We start from the raw sequence: 21,648 nt of genomic DNA on the forward strand, positions 1-21,648 counted from the left end.
TCGCTCCTATTTCTCTACCACTTACTTGCTCCTCTTAGTGATGCCTAGGGTCTCTGAGTGTCTGAGGTCATTGTAGGAGTGGTCTTAGGAGTTCTATATGCCACCAATGTATTATGGCACCAGGCAGGGGTCATCTTGGGCTGCCTGCACCCCAAAGCCTGTATGAGGCCAGACTGGTGGTCATCTCAGACTTGCTTCTCACCCCAGGCCCCACGGGGAGGGGGGAGGTCATCTGCCTTGGGCTTGCACAGTCTGGGCATGTACACTGTCAGACTGAAGGTCCTCTCAGGCTAGCTCCATGTCCAGCCACTGAGTGCAGACATAGCCTTTCTCCTCTCTGCCACCTACTGACACACTTGTGACTCAGCACTGCCACCTACTGACACACTTGTGACTCAATGTGAAACCAGTTCTGAGACTGTTTCCTGCTCAGCCACCAAGGAACACTCCCACCAGGAGACCTGGCTATGGCACATCTTCATCTTAATATTATTATAATCAGAAGGCACAATTACAGTTTTGCAGCAGGAAATCATAAACCGCATTGACTTAGCAGACGTGTTTGCACTTTGGCATCTTCATGTCTAAGAGGCTTTCAAAACAAATATAATGGAGTCATTACAGATGGAGAATTCAAAGGAGTTTTGTGAAAGCAACCAGTGCCAGGCTAGACAAATGAAGTAAACTAATCCGAGATTTTACTTGGATAAAAAATAATAATATTTTTTAAAAACCTCCAAATTGCCACCGATATTTACAATAAATGATCTGGCACATCTAACAGGCATACAGAAGAACCAGAGTGTAGGTTGATTCGAAATGAATGGTCCAGTAAGTTCTTGCTTCCTGTTTTCAAGTTGGTCATCTGGCATTGGGAATGCTGAACCAAGTTGCCTGGGTTGGCTTTATTTGGGAGGGAGATACTCAAGTCTTTCTATTTAAAAATAAAAAAATAGTTGAACAGTCTTGTTAGCTAAAACATTGGGCAGGGACTTCCATTAGGCCCAGACGAGAGTGAACTCCACTATTCTCTCAATGTGTGGTGTATCCCCATCTGCCTGCACCTGTGCACACACTTCATCTGTGAACACAAAGAGAGATGAATGGTACCACAGTACTCACTTTCTCCTGGTGTCCAGTCTGGGACCCCAGCCTGTGAGATGGTACAGCCTACAATAGGTGGGCTTTTCCACTTCAACTCAGTCTAGAAACTCCCTCAGAGCCATGACCAGAGGCTTGTCTTTTAGACAACTCTAAACCTGCTGAATTGACAATCAAGTTAACTTTCACAAACTGCAGCATAGTAGAGGTCAGATTCAGTGGAGCTGACTGCAGGATGCAGTGAGAAACACTCCTGAGCCTGCTCCTCAGGCTCACTCATGCACATCTTTATTGTAAAATGTTGCAGGATGTTTGATCACACTGTGAACCCTGAGATTGTGTTGTTTACTGGGAAAACCTGTTTCTATTTGTGCTGTGGCTCAATCCTTAGCACATACCTTTAATCCCTCTGGCTGGAATACAGACAAGCCCTTAGTACACACCTTTAATCCCAAACAATGAAGGTAAAGTTAGTTTGTAGAAGGAAGCATCCATGTTTGAAAGTGATGTCTAATTGAGTGGCAGACAAAGTGATGAATCAGAGAAAGATTTGACAGAACAGGATGTGCCCAACTTTCAGAGAAGGAGAGAAGGGAGAGAAAAAAGAAGTTACTTAAGAGACTGGAGAGAGAGAGGGAAAGAGAGAGAGAGAGAGAGAGAGAGAGAGAGAGAGAGAGAGAGAGAGAAATGCAGTTTCACCAGGAGAGTTTAAAGAGACAGGTTGAAGAGAGAATGAGCCAGACACAGGTGAAGACAGAAGGAGACGGACTCAGAGGATTAGAACAGATTACCAGAGTTTGTTTGAGGCCAAGCAGAGCAAAATGTCAAAGGCTGGGAGAGAAGTCAGACTGAATCAGCCATCTTAGAAAGGAGTTTGAGACAGAACAGCTGAGCTGAACCAGCCAGACAAAGATCAGAAGGAACAAGGAAAGGGTAAGCTTATTCAGCTGTACGTCTCAGAGGCTGAAAACATTCTAGGCGTAGATTAGCTTGTATGGAGGCTAACAGCTTGCAAGACTAGGCGTAGGTTGGCAGACAGAAACAGGAAGCCTCCGAGATGACAATTACATCGGCGATTAAAGGCTGCTTTTACAGTGAGATACTGCACACATGTGGGGGTAGTATCTGAGACAAAACATCCCACGCTGCCGTGTGTGGATATCAGGTTCAGTAACAGAATCCCAGCGTCCTCAACTCTGAAGACCACTATTTTTTAAAACTTCATTAATGCCTTGCCATCTCTATGCATGTGTTTGACTTACAATTTCATGATGGTTTCTAAATTATTAAACAAACAAACAAAATACAAACAAACTCAAAAGTAGGCTGGCAGAATGGATTAGCCTGAAAACTTAAGTTCTATCCTTGAGCCCCACAAGGTGGAAGAACATAACAGACTCCCACAAGTTGCCCCCTGACCTCAACATGCACACCAAGGAACACATAACCACACGTGTATGTGTGCAAAATAAAGAAATACAGTAACACTCTTTTAAAAACTTAGAACAATTTGCTGGCATAGAAGTGCCATAAATTGGACACATTTAATGTATGCGAACTGGGAAGTTTGAGGATACTCTCGAATGCATATCAGTATCTAGATCGGTGAATCCATCTCCTCCCCTGGGCTTCTCCCACGTACCATTGTTATTCTGGTAAGATTGTTAACATGTGATCTGCCCTCTCAGCAAGCTGCGTTATGCAATCCCGTACTGTTAGCTGTAAGTCCCGGGTGGAGCCCTGCTTTCCTGAATTTACCATCTCACATAATTCAGACTTTGTATCCTTTGAGCCCGCACTTCCAAATGGCCTTTTCTTGTAGACGCTAGGTCTCCCTTTAGACGTTTTTAACGGGTGTCGACATAACTTTATTTCTTTTCCTCGCAATGCATTCTAGAATACTTTTCTAGGATCTTTTATCATGATTGGATGAGGTTTTGTCAGCTCTTGCCCAGCAAGGTGCTTTCAGAACCGTGTGCCATGCCTACGACTCCTTATAGACATGGAGACATGGTGTGAACTGTGGCGTGTACTGGTGCTGGCCTCCGTATCTTCTCTTGAGAAATGTTCCGACTTCAGGAAGTTAAACATCACTCACAGTAAATGTTTCTACTAGATGACATGTACACCTACCAGAACCTTCCCTGGTGATACCGCATCTCCACAGTGCCTGTTCTGACATCTTTATAGGTTAATTGAATGTCAAGGGACTCTAGCTAAGACTCAAGATGATCTCACACCTAATGCATCATGTTCTCAATTACTTCATAGTGACTCAAAGCTCAGTCTAGATCTTAAAACATAACAATATTTTCTTTGGGGACCAGTTGCCATTGGATATCCAAGGACTTCCTGGCCAATAAGTGTTGGCAAATCTGAGTTCCAGGTTCAGGGATGACCCCATTTCTAAAGCCAAGGTGGGGAGTGATAGAGGCAGACACCAAAGACTTCTAACCTCCATACACTCATGCACAGGCATGACACACGTGCGCGCGCGCACACACACACACACACACACACACACACACACACACACGCGAATCGCCAGGTACTACACTGGGGATGCTGCTCAGGCCCTGGTTCTTGCTTCTAGTCCCATGCTCTCAGAAATAAGACTCAGACTCAAACTCTATTTACAAATACCTTGGCCATATAGCTAGCCTTTCCTCACGCAACCATCTCGCTGGCCCCAACATTCTTTTTTCTAGTTATCCCAACATGACTTATGGAAGATTCACTTGTTCTTTAACTACACAGAGCACACCCTCTTAGTTTTACTTGTATTTCATAACTCGGTTACAGGAAAAGCAAAGCACCTTACCAGATGTTCCAGAATCATCCAGATACGAAGCTTGCTGTGACTTCGCAGAAATCACGGGTCACTGGCAGATTTGTTCATAAGGGTTAGCAAATGTGCAGCAGGCGTTGGGTGTGACTTTCACACTCACCGCTCAGGGGAAGGCAACTTTCAAATGCCGTGCATTTGGAAAGTGGTGCTGTTACGGTGCACCGTGCATGATTGCACACCTATACCTTTGAATAATGTCGGAACACGTCACCTTTGGCCATCCTTTCCCCTGTTCCTTTTACTTTTAACCCGAGTGTCTTACTCCTACCATAAGTCAGACCTCTTGTAGCCTTTCCTAGGTGTGTGGGTGAGGAGAGGAAGGAACCCCAGTTGGCCCCTTGGACATGTGCCAGTGCACTTTGCTGCCTCTGGCCCCACACATCGTGCCCGCTCTTGCAGTTGCGTAACTTTACCAGTAGGTGGCGGTCCCACACCAATAAGACACTGGCTACTATTTGAGACCACCCACTCAGCTCAGAAGGGTCAGGAGACATGAGACTAGAACTCTTCTTAGGAATGATGAACCAGGGAAGTAAATAGAGGCAGAAAACCAGAGCTGAGGCTAAGATGGCCGATTACTTACTTCCGATCTCAGATGTTCCAGTCCTTTATCTTCCCAGGACCAGGGAGTTTAGCTTTAATTTCCTTACTGAGAAAGACAGCCATGAGTCACTTCGTGGGAAGTTAGTGGAAGGATGATACTGGGCACCAAGTACAGCACCACACAACTACTAAGCACACAGTACTCTGGAGGAACTGGAATACCATAGAAACTTAATAAATATTGAGAAGTAATCACAAATTGAGTGGAGGACCTTTTAGCTCAGGTTTCTCTAGTCCTTGCTGTTGGGGAAGGGTTTTGTGCACTGTAGTCACATGCTGATTTCTGGTTGCAGTCAGGCCCTTGGTATTGTCATTATTCTGAAGCTTTCCTGACTCCCTATTTGGTAAAGCATGGTACCCCCTCATCTTCTGATTGGTCAGTAAAGAGCTATCATCTTATATCTGGACTGGAGGATAAGAGAGACTTCTGTGCCCTGAGACAAAAGGCAGAGGGTCTCCGGTGGGGGAGGAGTCGCTAAGAGGGCAAGAATGAAGAAGAACAGAGGGAGACCAAGATGGCCAGACCAGTATAGTTGGGTTAGAATATCAGAATCTGCCAGCTTAGCCCCTGAAGCTTTTAATAAATATACCAGATCTCCATGGCATTATTCAAAGCAAGGGCAGGCATAGAGAAGCCCACACTTTCACATTTGGCACCCAGTTACTTCCTGCTTCACAGAAAAGCCTCTTACATTTATACCTTGTATTGTAGAAAGGGCACCTGACACTTCATCAATGGTTTAATAGACTTCCATGGAGCCCATTCACGAAAACCTCCAGTTCTCTACACTCCTGGGCTGTCCTTCCAGGGTCGGAAATATTAAAGGCAAAAGTGCCGCCAACATGATGTTTCAGGTTTTATCCTAAGACAGAGGTTCCCCCATGGCTCAGCCAGTGCACCTCCCCATGGTGCTTTAGCAAAGAGAACTGAAAGATGCCGGCTCTGCGGCAGGTTATCAGTCTGGTGACAGGTTGATCATGAAGAAGAGAGAGACCAAGGAGAAAACACCTGGACACCACACTTCGCTTTCTTATAAATATTCAGAAACACACAGAAGCAGTGGGCTTTGTAGCAAGGACCATTGATAGATCATCCTGTACATTTTAAAGGTAATTTAAAGCGACCCTAGGCTCCCACAGCCATTGAGCAGTGTTGTAGGCTGTGACCACACTCTGAGTCATAGCTGTGACACAACCTGCTTTGGTTTAGGGGAAGGCAGAACCTTGGACTGAGGCAGAAGAACCTTGGATTCAAAGTCAGATGAGAAAGGCAAGAGAGAAAAGAGAAAGATGACAGTCTAGCTTTGTGGTGTGGGGGAGGGGAAGACCTGACAGGAAATAGTTTGCATGAAGAAACTTTTAGAAATGGGCTAAGAGGAGAGGGGTAGAGAGAGACACTACATCGGTTATCAGAACGAAGATCCTAGAATCCAAGTGTCTCAGTTAGGACTGCTGTTGCTGTGATGGAAAACCATGACCAAAGCAATTTAGGGAACCAGGACAGGGACTCAGACAAGGCAGGAGCTGATGCAGAGGCCATGGACTCATGGCTTGCTCAGCCTGCTTCCTATAGAACCCAAGACCACCAGCCTAGGCATGAGCCCACCCACAGTGGGCTGGGCCACCCCCCACCAATCCCTAATTAAGAAAATGTCCTACAGGCTTGCCCACAGCCTGGTCTTATGAGTGACATTTTCATAATTGAGATTTTTCTCCTCTCGGATGACTTTAGGTTGTATCAATGTGACATGGACTAACCAACACAGCAAGTCAGGCTACCTGGAAGGGGACTTACTGACACGAGGCACAAAGGAAGAGATGCATCTGAAAAACACACGGCTGGGAGGTCACAGGATACTTATCCAAGCCTAGAAGTGTCTCCTCCTCCACAGATACAATTATGGGATAGCCTATTGCTTCTAACCCGAAAACCCATCCCCATGTTATTATAATGAATGCTGTAGGACATTATAATACAGATTTTACAATTTTTATTCTGCTTATTTGTGTGTGCGGATGTGTGCAGGAGCATGCATGACCAGTCTCACTGTGGCGGTCAGAGGACAACCTGTAGGGATCAGCCCTCTCCTTCATCCCTTCCACTGTGGGGTCCAGGAGTCAAACCTCAGTCCACAGGCTGGCACAGCAAATATCTTTACCTGGGAGTCATCTCACTAGCTCTGTAACACAGTGTTCATTATTGATATATCCAACTACTGCAAAACAAAGACAGTGTACTCTAAAATTGGGAGATGAAAGGGGTTTTAGGCTCTGTTATGATCTTCTGGGTCAGCTACCCATACCATCAGCTACCTGGTCCATTGTTGGCTGAACCATTACTAGGACTATGTGCTCAACTCAGCAAAGTGAGGTCCCTGGGCAAGCTTCGAAGAGGTGGGTTGTGGCCTGCAGATGGGAAAGCTAGCTTGGTATATATTGGTCTTGAATTACTGAAGTTAAATCGGAAAGAGCTAGTGACGATAATTTTTGAAGGCTTTCTGGGAAAACCAAAAGTATAAGACAGTGACCAGAGGGTGTGTACATCCGTGTGCTAATGGAAGCAATTTTGGTAAAAGAAAAAAAAATTGATGACTCAAGAAAGAGATTGGAGTGGGGGTGGGGCAACTCTGGAAGCTGGAGGGTGTAGGACCAGGAGAGGGCATTGGATTCCCTGGAGCTGGAGTTTGTGTGCCCCATGAAGTGGATGCTGGGAGCTTAACCTCAGGAAGAGTGGGAAGCATCCAAAGAGTCTGATCTCCAGTGCCACAAATATACCTTTGTAGTGACCATTTTTCCCTTCTTCCCAGTTTATAAGACCAAATATATTTTTATTAGATTCATCTGCTGTTAGCATGAATCCATGAAAGAAGGATGGGAAGGAAAAGCTCAGGGAAGTGTGGAGGGAGGGAGGGCATAAACACCTGCAGAGGATACAGTAAATGACCCTCAGCCTTCATCATCGCCGGGAGCTGCTCCCTCACACCCCTCACGATGGCCACTTTCCTAGGTGCTGCCAAGGAGAGACTGCAAAGAGTGCCCAGTGTAACACGGTGCAGCTGCTGAGGAAAAGCTCATGAGATTCCTCAAAACATTAGACATATAGATGGGGGTGTCACTAGCCAGTAGAGTGTCATGTGCACCAGAGGTTGTGCACATTTATAACACAAGCACCCGGGAGATGGATGAGGAAGGATTCCCAGTAGAATTCAAGGTCATCCTCAGATACTTAGTGAGTTGAGTCCAGTCTGGACTACATGAGACTTTGTTGCAAAACAAAAACAAACAATAACAAAAACCCAAAATTAAACAAACAAAACCCCCAAAAAACAAAGCAAAGTAAAACCCCACAAAATTTACACCTACAACCACCACACAAGTGAGCAATCTCACTTAGGAATGTGGTTATGGTCTGTATATGAAGTGGCTCAGAAGGCTCATGTGTTGGGTCCTCAGCTGATGGCAGTGTTGAGACCTGTCAGTAACCTCCATCTTCAATGATCAAGTCTTAGTAGGAGGTGACAGGTCGGTATAGGCACCTGAGAAAGGTGTGTCCTGGTGAAAGAGGTAAGAAGCTTTTCACCATGCCCTCCTGCCACAGGATTAGGGCAGTGGAGATGGCTCATCATGGCTAAAACCCCAAACATCATGACAAGGTAAATCTTTCCCCATTTAAAGAACATTTTAACTGGGTACTTTGTCACAGTGATAGACAAAGTGTATATTAAATACACACATCAAAGGTGTATGAAAAACAGGATCTCAGAGGAGAATTTTCATACTCATTGTGTTAAATTTCTGTTCAGATAAAAAACACCTAGGCGGTTAACTCACACAGAGAGAAGAATAGTTGCCATGGCAGCATGCGTTCTAGCTCCTCTAAGGAGGAGGAGGGTCTTGATTTCAGGAGTTTGAGGCCAAACTGGGCCACATAAGGAGACCCTATTTCTTTCTTTTTCTCTCTTTCTTTCTTTCTTTCTTTCTTTCTTTCTTGCTTGCTTGCTTGCTTGCTTGCTTTCTTGCTTGCTTGCTTTCTTGCTTGCTTTCTTGCTTTCTTGCTTGCTTGCTTTTTTGTTGTTGTTTTTTGAGGTTTTTTTGTTTGTTTTTTTCAAGACAGGGTTTTTCTGTGCAGTCCTGGCTATCCTGGAACTCACTCTGTAGACCAGGCTGGCTTCAAACTCAGAGATCCACCTGCCTCTTCCTCCCAAGTGCTGGGATTAAAGGCATTCGACACCACTGCTGGGCAGGAGACCCTATTTCAAAGAGAAAAGCTTTACTTGGGGGCGTGGTTTCAGAAGATTCCACCCATGCTGTCTTCTTATTCCTGTGTTAGGCTCACATGGAGGCAGAATGTCTTGGCAGAACACCGGATGGAGACAGCTGCCCACTAGCTGTGCCAGTGAAGGACACAGACAGGAGACGGGCTAATTCTGTCAGTGACCATAACCATTGTAACCCGGCCTCCTCCACCAGGCTCCACCCATAACAGCTTGCATCAGCTAATGCCCAGGCCTTGTGTGACCCTTATCCAAACTGTGGCATTAGTTTGCTCATCACAGCATTAGTGATATTAACCAAAAGAGACAGCAATGTAGTAATGCCATTGAATGATAAAAGGCTTTTTAGAGCATCTATATTCATACAATGAAATGTTATTTATCCTTAAGAAGAATGCCCAGTCTTATGTTACATGGATATTAAAGGAAATACACCAGTCACAAAAAGGTAAATGTTGTATGACTCCATTTACACAAGAAGTCAGACTTAGAAAGACTAAGTATAACAATGGGCGTTAGAGACTATAGGTTGGAGGGAATTGGGAATGGAGTTTCAGTTGTGCAAACTGAGAACATTCTAGAGACACACTGTACTACAACACACATGTGATTAGGGTTGTGTAACTGAATGTGAGGGTCATGTGGGTGGGCATGAAAATTAGGCAGGAGTATAAGACCTGGGTCATGGAATGATCAAAAATGAGTCCCAAATCAAGCATGTTGTGAGTATGAGGTATTTCTGGCAACCTTCACTTCTGTCACATCCTGGGACTTCACTTCAGCCTTGGTTCTGAATTCACAGTATGTTCTGTACACACCTGCACACCAGCCACACAAGGCCAACAAGGTTACTTAAAAACCTTGGCTTGATGGGTAAGATTCTGCACAGAGCCTTACCAACCTAAGACAGAAGTGCATTGATCTTGATACTGCATATTCCATGACAGGTAAGGAAAGCATTCTTGTCAGAACGACCTAAAACAGGCTCAGTCTTGTTAACCAAATAAAAAAGGGGGAGAGGTGGAGAGCCTTTGGGGCTGCTTGGCAAGAAGCTGACATGAGCCAAGGACAAGGAAATGGGCTGCTTGGCAGGGATATGACATTGGCCAAGGACAAGGAAGTAGGCTTCAAGCAGAAATCTGACATTAGACTAGAACAAAGAAGTAATTTCAGGCAGGAATCTAAATCTTAGGCTAGAACAAAGAAGTAATTTCAGATAGGAATCTAAATTTTAGGCTAGAACAAGGAAAGTAGGCTTCAGACATGAAAATGAACTTGGGCTATGACAGGGAAGTGTTGGGAGCCGACTTTAAGCAGAAAGCGGCTAGAAAGCAGCTAGAAAGCAGCTATCAACTTAGCAGCCATCTCGAGCCATATACCCTGATAGAGACTTGTTTTTCAACAGCCTACAACAGCTGAGCACACTCTGATAAATATCTTGCTTATCCCACATAGCTTGTTTTGCTGTTTAGTGACCCCAGCTGCATGGTGCACGTGGTAAAATGTCTTCACCTGTGTTCTCCTGCTTGTGTGTATAAATATCCAGGATTTCCTTGTAAGAGTAGTCAATAGGAGGAGAATATAGTCTGTGGGAGACAGTAAACGAGACTTGACCACACACCCTGTCTTGTCTCCATTCTTCGAATCTCTTGCCCCTCCATCCCCACTCTCTCTCTTGACCAGAGCACTCAGCCCCAAAGCGTGGGGCAGTGTAGACAGCAAATTAGCCTCAAAGTGTGAGACAGTGCAGTCCTCAACAGGGAAGTAGGCTCAAATTCTTTGGTCATTTTGATAAGCCTTTAGAAACAGTGATCACAGACGGGAGTTTTCACGTAATTGGGTTTAATTCCTTGCTTTTTCTTTGACTATTTGCATCTATTTTATTACTAGACTCTCAACCTAGAACTGACCTTAATACATGCATGTAATCAAAATGGTATAAAAGCATAAAGGAAGAGGAGGTATAGGATAGGGGGTTCTAGGGAGGGGAAATGGGGAAATAGGATGACATCTGTATTGTAAATAAATAAAATATCCAATTTAAAAAAAAATAAAAAGAAAAAACAATTCCAGGAAAACCACCCCACTCACAGGGAGCCAATCAAAAGTTGCCAGGAGCTGCCCCTGCCAGCAGACCTGAGCCAAAAATAGTTAATCAACAATGGTTCCAAAAAGTCATTGGGGGGGATGGAATAGGGGGTTTCTGGGTGTGTGGGGGTGATAGGGAAAGGGGATAACATCTGAACTGTAAATAAAATATCTAATAATAATAATAATAAAAAGCCAGGCGGTGGTGGCACACGCCTTTAATCCCAGCACTTGGGAGACAGAGGCAGGTGGATTTCTAAGTTTGAGGCCAACCTGGTCTACAGAATGAGTTCCAGGATAGCCAAGGGCTACACAGAGAAACCCTGTCTCAAAAAAACAAAACAAAACAAAACAACCCTTGGCTCAGATCTAGCACTGCTCTGTGCTATGCATCTCGGTTTTTGTTTTTGTTTTCTTTTTTTTTTTCTATACTAAGTTTTCTTCTCTTACAGAAACATAATGATTTCATTATGGAAAACAAAGACATGTAATATGTCCTCTCATCATTCCTCGGCACATAAGTATCAGGTATTATATCTCTGGCTTGTGTCAGAATGTTTGATTTTAATTGCCGTTTGAGTTGCTAAATTGGGTTTGATGAAAAATTGTTAAATTAAGTTGTTAATTATCTTGGGGTTAAGACAGAATTTCCAGTTGGTCATTGTGTGCTGAACATTTTTGAGAATTGTCATTCCAGCATTAACAATTACAATAAAAATACTGAGCAATTCTGAAAAAAAAATTACTGAGCATTCCCTAGGTTCCACGGAAGCAAATATTGACCCAAGATTTAAATCTTTATATAGAAATAAGCAACCATATCCATCTTATTAGTATGCAAACTTGCTTTCATCTTTAGTAAATGGTAAAATTATATATATAATATAATTTTACACACACATATACACACACACACACACAAAAGAAAGCATTGTTTTAAAATAATCTTCTAGAGCTAGGGATTAGCTCAGTTGGTAGAGTGCTTGTCAGATATGCACAATCTGCAGCCCCACATAGAACTGGGTGGGGTGGTGCCTGCCTGCAAACTCAGTACTTGGGGGGTAGAGGTAGAAGGATCAGAAATTCAAGGTCATCCTTCAGTACTTAGCAAGCTAGAGGCAAGTCGGATCTACATGAAACCCTGTCTCATCAAATATTTGGTCCACTTATCTTATATACCTACATATCCAGAGTCTCATAGGAATTTCTCCTATGAAAATGGGTCACAAGTAATAAACCATTAAGAAGCCATGCCCTACAATACAATACAAAGAAGATAAATTTATATTATACACCATAATCTCATCATAATCTGAAAATTATTAGGTGGCTCATGATATAATCTAGGTGAATCTGGGGGGTCAGTATTCTAAATGGAATAAATCAGACACGAAAGGAAAGGAGAGCTCGTGGGCTCAGCGCTTCAGAATGAGAATACAGAAACATTCTGGAGATGGTGAGTGTTTGTAGTCACTGCACACCACTGTGGGTGTCCATAATGCCACTCAGACATACACTTAGTCCTGGGAAAAGGGAGTTTTGTTGGTATATTTGTAATAACTACTTGCCTCATTTCTGTGATAAAATGACTTGGCATTTTAAAGAAACCTTTAGAAAGGTTTCTTTACTTTGGCTGAAATTTGCAACTTAAAGCTCATCATGGGGAGAACCCCTGTTGCCAGGCATCTTGAGGTATCTGGTTACATTGTATCCAGTCTTGAAGCAGAGCACAGAATGTGTAGTCAAGCTCTCTCTCCCCTTTCTCTTTAGCCCACTAGTTAGAGAGGTTCCTCCTACCTTAATTAACCTAATTCACCTAGATTATCCCTTACAAGTATGCCCAGAGCCTGAGCTAACCTAGATTGTACCACACAGACATGCCAAAAGACTGGTCTCTCTGGTAAGATGTTGTCAAGTTGACAGTTAGTGCTAACTATGCCTGTATTTTACCACATTTTGTTGGGGGCTGACTTTTAGCAGAAAGCGGCTATCAGCTTTGCAGCCATCTTGAGCCATATACCCTGACATGTGACTTGGATTACAATAGCCTACAACAGCTGAGCACACTCCGATAATCTTGGTTTAGATACCTTGAGATTAAAGGTGCGTGAGATTAAAGGTGTGTGAGATTAAAGGTGTGTGACTTAAGAGTATGATTTAGAAGTGTAGAGATCAGATTTAGAGACAAGACCTAAGGGCATGATTAAAGGTGTAACTTAGAGGCGTGGCTTAGAAGTAAGACATATAAAAGGCAGAGGCAGACAGGAGACACATCAGACATTAGGAAGACACAGAGGAGAGAACCAGACACAGCAGAGAGAAGACAGGTAGCAGGGCACTTGGAAGAAGTAACTTGGAACATGGAGGCACTAGGGACTAGGAACTAGGGACTTGGAGAGAAGAAGAGAGACTGAAGAATAAACGTGATTGAATCACACTCTGTCTGGTCTCCATTCTTCGAGTCTGCCCTCACCCTCTCTCTTGCTGAACCCCGACCCGCGGACCGGAACAGCAGCTTGGGCCGGGATAGAGTGGCCGCCCTAAACGCAGGGCAGCCCGGGCCTCAACATTTTGCTTGGGCCGCGACATTTTTTGGCCGCCCCAACGTGGGGCTAGTGTGGACCCCAACAACATTTTTTTTTTTAAGGAAAAGAGAAACTTAATGTGTAGAAGCCCACTTAGAAAAACCTCTGGATCGGCTGAGAAAACAAACAGGAGAAGGCAGGAAGAAAACAAGGCATGGCTCCTCCCCTTCTGAGTTCCCTTTCTGTTGCTGTGATAAAATACCTTGATCAAAAGCACCTTAAGGAAAAAAGGGTTTATTTTGGCTCAAATTCCAGATCACAAATGAGAGAGTGTAGGGTAAAAAGTCTGAGCTCCCCACCAAAACCCTGAGCTCAAAATCCCACCAATCTCTGTGCTCAAAATCCCAACCAATCCCTGGGATTGCCCCAAACTCACAGCTTGAAATCCCACCAGTCCTCACCCTGGAAATCTCCCTAGAAAATCCTACCCCTAAGAAACTCTACATCAGGAGTTCTCAACCTGTGGGTCACAACCCCTTGGGAGGGATGGTACATCAGATACCCTGCATATCAGATATATTTATATTACAATTAATAATAGTAGCAAAATTACTTATGAAATAGCAAGGAAAGTAAATTTATGGTAGGGGGGTCACCACGACATGAGGAACTGATTAAGGGTTGCAGCATCAGGAAGGTGGAGAACCATTGCCCTACATAAAGTCGACTTCCCGCTCAGTTCTTACATGCTTCTGTCCTGAGCAGAAACGGTCATCCTTTTGTGTCTTTCCCAATGAATCTCTGTGTGAGGCTTCTTGTGCAGTGTGATCTTGTAGTATTCCTAGACTCCCGACTGCCAGGACATTCTTCTCTTCAGAGCTGCAACACTTTCCATTACAAATGCATCTATGTTCCCTTGCAGGAGAGCTTGCCAAGTGGCAGCACAAAGAGCAGGTAACTAAGAAGCACTAGTGTAATTAATAAGACATTCTATTTAACAAAACCTCCTTTCCATATGGAGAGAAGGTCTTGATTTCAGCGATATACTCAGAACACAGAAAGGATAGAATTAGTTCAAGATCTGATCTGGCTTTTGGGTAAGCTGGCTTAGGAGTTTGGTAAAGCACGGGGCATGTCTTTGGGAAAATTTAGATGGGCTGAGAGTCCTCCCAGTGAGGCCACCCAGAGAAGGAGAGCAAATGGATTAAGTCACAAGAACCTATTGAATACGTTCATGGCAGGTGCAACAAAATGCCCCCAGGTCTAGAATGGAGAAACAGATGTTCCCTTCAGTTGGCAGTGGCTGCGCTTCTCTTTGTCCTGCGTGTTTATGTAGACATTTATGACTGTCCTTTTTTTTTTTTTTTATAAACAGTCAGCAAAGTCCCTATATTTACTGTACCATGAAATGCCATGCTTATGCATGCAGTAGGCATGATGATGTCGGTGTTGACTCATGTTCAAGAGGAAGATGATTAAAAGATTCTGGGTGAGAATTTCTCAGTCTCTCAGATCTCTTCCCCATCCACCCCCACCTCAATGTTTCTATTCCCCATAGCCTGTCCTTCAGATGCTTCCTGGAACCTCCCTAACTGAGAGCCCATCATTCTTAGAGAAACTATCACTCATATCAAAGGGCACACCGAGTTGAGCAGCTACACCCACAAGGGCAGGTAAAAGCCTCTTGTAATTTTTAGCAAACTATCTTTGAGGTAAATTTTCTATTTTGTTAAGTATATATTATTATATAGTTAATAAATCTATACTTATATATTTATTTTATATTTTAAATATTGTAAATAAATACTTTTATTTTTATATATTTATATAAATATTTTGTGTATTATATTATATAAATTATAATATATAAATTATATAAATATAGAACATATTTATATTAATTAATAATGTTATGTTATATTATTATGTAAATATATAAACTATATAAATTATACAAATGAGATAGTTATATAGATATTTTCTATTTATTTATATTATATAAAAATGTATTTGTTTTCTTTTTCTCCTTTTAAAATTTTTTATTTTTTTACTTTTCCACTCTACAAGCCATTCACTAATTCCATCTCTTCCCAAAATGCTCTCCCATATCCCCCTTCTCTAAACAGGTAGGGCCCCCTGGATATCCCCCAACCCTGGGCACTTCAAGTTTCTTTGAGTCTAGGTGTTTCCTCTCTCACTGAAGCAAGACAAGGCAGCCCAGCTAGAAGAACATATCCTACAGACAGGCAACAGCTTTTGGGATAGCCCCGACTCTAGTTGTTTGGGACCCACATGAAGACTAAGCTGCACATCTGCTGCATATGTGTGAGGAGGCTTAGGTCCAGCCCATGTATGCTCTTTGGTTGGTGACTCAGACTCAAAGAGCCCCGAGGGCCCATGTTAGTTGACTGTGTTCATTTTCCTGTAGAGTTCCTATCCTTTTGGGGGCTGCAATCCTTCCTCCTATTTTTCCTAAAGAGTCCCCAAGCTCCATCCACTGTTTGGCTGTGAGTGTCTGCATCTGTCTGAGTGAGCTCATAGGTAGAGCCACTTAGAAGACAGCCATGCTAGATTCCTATTTGCAAGTATAACAGAGTATCATTAATAGTGTCAGGAATTGGTACTTGTTCATGGAATGGGTCTCAAGTAATATAATATATAAATTATACAATATATAAATATAAAATATTTATATGAATATTTTTTATTTATTTTGTATTATATAAATACATTTATATATTTATTATATTTAGATATTATACAATGCATTTAATATATAATATAATGCATTATAATTATTATAACTAAATATATTTATATATAATATGAAACAAATATATGTTATATATATTTAATATATTAATGTACTATATAATATTGTTGAGGCCCACACTGCCCGGCTTGGGGGCCACCGTGTCCCACCCAAGCTGCTGCTCCGGTCGGTGGGTCAGGGGGTCATGGTCTAGCAAGAGAGAAAGTGGGGATGAAGGGGAAGAGACGCAAAGAATGGAGACAAGACAGAGGTTCTGATCAAGTCTCAAGTCTCATTTATTGAAGGGAAGTCTGGGGTATTTATATGCTTTGCCACGTGCCTTGTAGGTGTGGATCCCATGTGCGCCTTGCAGCTGGGGGGCACTAAACAGCAAAACAAGATCAGAGTATGCTCAGCTGCTGTAGGCTATTGAAAAACAAGTCTCTTGTCAGGGTATATGGCTTGAGATGGCTGCAAAGATGATAGCCGCTTTTTGCTATGAGTCAATTCCCAACAGGTCCCCCTTTTTAATTTTTTTTTTTCAAAAGGGAGGGCTGAGAAAACTTACGGAAACTGTGCCTGTCTTAGGTTGGAACAAAGTACCCCAGCCTCCCAGTATCCTTTTCCCATCTTTGGATACTCAACAGCCATTGGTTGAGCTCCTGTCTTAGGATGGTGAGGCTTCCCAGTTAGGGGCAAGGGTCTTGAAGTGTTCTCTTACCCGTCATTGACTATCCGGCTTAGCATGTAAGTTAGGGGTTAATCCTCATCAGTCTTGATGGCAGAGGTTTCAGAGTCCCCTACTTCCAGCCTGTAATAGTGGAACTGTATGGGTTTCATTTGAATAGTGTCTATGTATTGTTGTACAAAAGCCATCAGTATGTTGAACAGCATCAACCCAAGAGACAAGAGATTTAACAATGCCTGAATAGTCAGTATAAAAGCAACACTCTTTTTTTAAGGGCAACACACAGAAATACAGAACTGATCATAGCTTTGATCTTAACAAAACAAGTAAGAAAATCCCTGTCCCTTCTCAGTCAATCTTGAAACAAAAAAAAAAAAAAAAAAAAAAAAAAAAAAAAAAAAAACCAACCATAGTAATTGTGGTAGTGGGTTTAAACAATGTACCTCACTAAATCATAAGTCAGGGAATCAAGAGTCCAATAGAGCCACCCTGGAGGTGCAGGTGGTAATGTCTCTTTCTGCATCAAGAACTTCCCAAGTCAGGTTTGCTGGCTGATCTATTCCAGCTTGAAAGCAATTGTGAAGCATCTTCATGTTTCCTTCATGTTTTCTGCAAAGAAATACATGCTTCTCAGGGGGTTTCTCCTCCCTGGATTTGTTATTGTTGTCTATTTGTTTAATCAGTCTCTCTGGCAGCCAGCATGCAGCATCTGCCATTTCGGAATATATGCAGACAGAACCTCTTCCCCAGATAAGCACTGGATCTGGCCCATTCCAGGTTCCAGTTAATGGGTCTTTCCAGAGGACTGTTGCAAAATTCTTTTTGGTATCAGGATGCCAGAATCTATCTGCAGCAGATTTTCCTTCAGAATCGAAATTTTAAAAATTTAAAATGAAGAGTGCATGATGAAGGATATTTCTGGGGGATCCCTTGGTAGGGTACCATTCCCCTTTTTTAATTTTTCAAATTGACATTTAATGGTTTGATGTGCCCTTTCTACCATACCTTGGCCCTGTGGATTATATAAAATACCTGTTTTATGTAGTATTCCCAATTTTTCACAGAATTGGTAGAAACTGGAGCTTGTATAACCTGGGCCATTGTCAGTCTTTATCTGTTTAGGCACACCCAATACAGCAATTGTAGCAAGCATATGAGTGATCACATGCTTGCTTGCTTCTCCAGTTTGTAGTGTCACATAAATGAAACCACTGTACGTATCTACACATACATGTATATATTTTTGATTGCCAAATTCATTATAATGAGTAACATCCATTTGCCAGAGACTGTTTGGTATCAGCCCCTTTGGATTTACACCCAAATGAGGAACTCATAAAAGTGTAATACATGATTGACATTGTTTGACAATTTGCCTAGCTTGTTCTCTGGTAATTTTAAACATGACTTTTAAAGTTTTAGAATTAAGGTGACGTAACTCATGAGCTTTTATGGCCTGATCCAAGTTAGACTGCGGATCTGATAAAGTCACTGCAGCTACATGAGTAGCTAGATCTGCCTTGGTGTTTCCCTCAGAGAAAGGACCTGGTAGCCCAGTGTAGGCTCTTAGGTGTCCTATAAAGAATTTGCACTTTCTCCTCAAAGTTAATTGTTGGCACTGTAAAAACAAATAGGCTGCTTCTGAGGAATGCTTTATTTGTGTACTAGTTTCTAACAGAGGGATAGACTGAGCTATATATGAGCTATCTGTGTAAATATTAATGGTTTAATTTGGAAATGCTTTAAACACAGCAATAACAGCATGTAATTCAACCAATTGAGCTGAGATAGATGATGTAGCAAAGGAGATTATTTGATCTTTAAAGGCATAAGCAGCTGTTTCTGATGAGGAACCATCAGTGAAAACTAGCAATGCTTCCTTGATAGGTGCATGTGCAATACGAGATGGAAAAACAAATGCATGGCGATTACAAAACTGAACCAACTTATCTTGTGGATAATGATTATCTAGCTGGCCAGCAAATGAGGCACATGCAATAATAGACCAGACTTCAGAACTCTGCATAAGCCAATCAACCTGATGCCTTTTATAGGGTTGAACTATGACTTCAGGGTCTTTTCCAAAATATTTTTTACTATTATCTCTGCCTAACATAATCATATCAGCTACAGCAACATAGTATGGATAAAGAACCTTTTTAGGGGATGAGGGAAGATTAACCCATAATATGGGTACAGTTTGCCAAAAAAACAAAAAAACAAAAAAAAACAAAAAACTGCAGTAGGAGTTAGTTTAGTGTTAAAAATAAGAAAATATAAAGGCTTAGAATAAATAATATGAGTTACAAATTGTGATGAAATAGCACTCTCCACCTTCTGTAAGGCTTTTCTACCCTCCTCTGTTAGAGTCCTATCAGACTTAGGGTCAGGATCTCCCTTGAGAATATCAAACAGAGGCTTCAATTCTCTGGTCGTGAGTTTTAAATATGGTCGTAGTCAATTGATGTCTCCCAATAGTTTTTGAAAATCATTACGTGTCTTAAGGGAATCAGTCCTCAAGTTGGCCTTACTATTAATAATATGTGGACCATTAATCTGAAATCCTAAATAAGTATATTGATCTTGTAATTGTACCTTTTCTGGTGCTATTTGTAACCCTGAAGTCTGTAAAGCTGTTTTAAGATTATCAAAGCACTGGAGTACCTGTTTTCCATCTTTTTCTGCTATTAAAATATCATCCATGAAATGAATCATGTAGATTTGTTTCCACATAGTTCTAACACCCTCTATGGCAGAAGCCACAAATGGCACAAGGTAGGACTGTTAGCCATACCCTGAGGCAAGACCTTCCATTGATATCTCTTCATAGGTTCTCTAAAATTTATATCGGGAACACTGAAAGCAAAGTGCTTTCTGTTGTTAGGATGCAATGGGATAGTTAAAAACAAAACAAAACAAAACAAAACAAAAACAGTCTTTTACTCTCTTCTAAATGTCCTGCCTGTAATTGCTCCTGCACTAGCAACTAGGCAGCTTGTAATTTTTCGGTGGTTAAGGACCACTGATCCACACAGATGGGCAAGTCCCCCTTCCAGGTGATGGGATCTGCATAATGCCCTAAGGGTGCAGCTGAATCAGTAGCCCCATCAAAAATACCCCAAGCCTCTTCTTCCAGTGTTACCATAAACCTCAATAGGATGAATAATCTCATCTTTACTTTTTCTTAATTTTTTCCCTCGGGAAAATCCAGAGTTTGAGCCCTGATTACTTCATTAGGGCTGCACATAATCAATCCCAACTGGGATTGTAACAGATCTCGGCCCCAGAGATTAATGGGAAGGCCTCAGATGACATAGGGTTGTATATTTCCTGTATTTCCTTCTTTATCTTTCCACGTCAGCACCTTAGAGCTTTGTTGTGGGTTTTGACTTTGGCCAATACCCCTTAAGTTGGTTAAGGTTGGGGTCAGAGGCCAGGTAGCAGGCCAGTCACTTTGTTTTAGGATAGTCACATCAGCTTCTGTGTCAACCAAGCCTTGGAATGCCTTTCCATCTAGCCAGATTGTCATCATAGGTTTTTGTTTAACTATAGGCTGTACCCAGTATGCATCAGAGGAATCAAAGCCTTGATCCCCTCTTTTAGGATTCTTATATTTGTGATTAGTAGGGAACAATGGAAGTAACAATAGTTGAGCTATCCTCCTTCCTGTAGGAATGGTGACTATATTCTGAATTGCCTGTGCCATTACCTTAATCTCACCTTGATAATCACTGTCTATAACTCCAGGAAAAATTTGTAGTCCCTGCATAGTAGCACTGCTTCTTCCCACTATCAGGCCAAACACATTTGGATAGAGCGGTCCAAACACTCCAGTGGGTAAGGTCTGAGGTCCCATTTCTGGGGTTAATACTGTGTGGGTGGCAGAACCAAGGTCCAGTTCTGAGCTTCCTGGTGTTGCTTGACTAAGTTCAGAAAGGGATTGTTGTTTGCTGCTATGAGACTGACTGCTCCATAAGCCTGTTTTGGCTTTAGTCAGTTCGGGGCCTGGAGCTGGCCCCTGTTCCCATTTCCCTGATTATGGGAAAGGGTGTTTCCTTGTGCATCTCTTTTGGGCCTACATTCACTAGCCCAATGCCTTCCACGTTTGCAACATGGGCAGAGCCCAGGCTGTTTGCTGGGCTGTCTCTGGGTTAACTCATTTTCTGCCTTGCAATCTCTTGCAAAGTGTCTAGGCTTGCCACATTTAAAACAGACCTTTTTGTCTCTACTTGCCAAAAAATCTCTTACTGATTGTCCTTGCATGGCAGCCGCCATAGCTAAGCCCTGTTGTTAGGAGGGCCCTATGTCAGAACAGAGTCTGATATACCCTGTAAGGTCTGTCTTTTTTCCTGTAGGGTCTAATGGCCGCTTGGCAGGCAGGATTGGCATTTTCATATGCAAGTTGTTTCACATAATCTACACCTGCCTCTGCATTACCAAAAATCCTCCCTGCTGTTGTCATTAATCGATGAACAAAATCAGAAAATTGTTCATCCTGACTGCTGTCAAGGATGCACCAGGGTTTCCCTTTGCCGGGAGTTTACACCAAACCTTCATTTTGAATTTGAGTGAATAAGCCTGGGTCATGTTGCATCTGGTTATCACTAGAAGCAAATTGCCCTTCTACTAAGGCATCAAAGGACCAACCATTGCCTGCCTGAATGTTTCTCTTAGCTGTTTCTTTACAATTCTCATGATACTCTGATTTCCAAATAAGATGGTCACCACCGCTAAGAACTGCTCTCACTAACATATTCCAATCACCAGGA

The 21,648-nt window shown here is 42.4% G+C and overlaps 1 pseudogene; it reads right to left on the bottom strand.

Moving 5' to 3' along the window:
- Positions 1 to 264: 264 nt before the first annotated feature.
- Positions 265 to 407, bottom strand: LOC117706448 (small nucleolar RNA SNORA17; annotated as a pseudogene).
- Positions 408 to 21,648: the final 21,241 nt, after the last annotated feature.

Source organism: Arvicanthis niloticus, chromosome 3 (assembly GCF_011762505.2).
Source record: "Arvicanthis niloticus isolate mArvNil1 chromosome 3, mArvNil1.pat.X, whole genome shotgun sequence".
NCBI classification, from domain to species: Eukaryota; Metazoa; Chordata; class Mammalia; order Rodentia; family Muridae; genus Arvicanthis; species Arvicanthis niloticus.